The 1,079-nt window shown below is 33.7% G+C and overlaps 1 non-coding gene across 1 annotated transcript; it reads left to right on the forward strand.

Annotated features, from left to right (window-relative positions):
- The first annotated feature begins 624 nt into the window (after window positions 1-624).
- On the forward strand, window positions 625-696 carry TRNAK-UUU (transfer RNA lysine (anticodon UUU)). The gene has a single exon. It is a non-coding gene; the product is annotated as a tRNA-Lys (tRNA).
- The last annotated feature ends 383 nt before the right edge of the window (window positions 697-1,079 follow it).

Raw genomic sequence — 1,079 nt, forward strand, 5'->3', positions numbered from 1 at the left:
GTGAAATAGCAGGGCGTTCGCGAATATATATGAGTGAGAATTTTTACAAAGCGGGACAACAGCAATATCATCATAAGTGTTTTTATAATTATTGGCATTAAGATAATGGCAAGTTATAATAATAATTATTATATATTTAACATTTGTTAGACAATTATCTTCATTATAAGGGAGGAGAGAGAGAAGGAAGAGAAAGAGAATAAAAGAGAGAGAGGGAAAAGAAAGTGAGAAAAAGGGAAGAGATAGAACAAACGTTTGTCACTACCAAAGTATTTTTATGGTGTATCAAATTTGTTCACATTAACAAACCCTTGCAGACTCAAAACACGCCACGTGAACTAGCGTCTTGACCTAGGCCAGGATTTACAACTGATAACAAAGTAATTCCGCAAAAGAATAAGACAACATTCTTGTAAAAGTACTGAATATGAATGCGTTTTGAAAACGGGCGGATCATGAAAATTCCCCTAATAACTTTACTGAAAAACAAAATTATAATCTTATACTCTTGTAATGACCCAGTGATAATTTTCATATGAAAGAAAGAAAAGGATAAACAACATAGGAAATAGGTAAGTGTTCTTATATGGATATATAAAGGTTTGTTTAATTGCTACCATCTAAGTCTCCGTGGTGTAGTGGATAGCATGACTGCCTTTTAATCAGTAGACTCGGGTTCAAATCCTGACGGAGACTAACACACATACACTTTTTAAATTATTTTCGAACTCATATTTTCAAGATTTAATTTTCAGTACAAATGTTATTGTGACATAATCGTTTATAAAATGGACAGTGGAAGAGGTTCTTCTCTACTTACCACTGAATGTTTCATTTCACTTGCCATTCACGAATGCTACGGAAAAACGTTCTCACTCCATATTTTAGCTTACACTGACTTAAGCATTATTGTATAAGGTGTATTTTTTATGGAATGACCGGATCGGCGCGTCACAGATTGAAAACACGACCGGAAAAAAAGGTTTGCTAATCACCTAACTTTACTTAGGAAAGTTTCAATCTCCATATCAGTACACCTAGAAGTTGTCCTCGATAATACAAGTTTATTTCACTGTGTA

The sequence above is a fragment of the Penaeus vannamei genome, chromosome 12, assembly GCF_042767895.1.
Source record: "Penaeus vannamei isolate JL-2024 chromosome 12, ASM4276789v1, whole genome shotgun sequence".
In the NCBI taxonomy this organism is placed as follows: domain Eukaryota; kingdom Metazoa; phylum Arthropoda; class Malacostraca; order Decapoda; family Penaeidae; genus Penaeus; species Penaeus vannamei.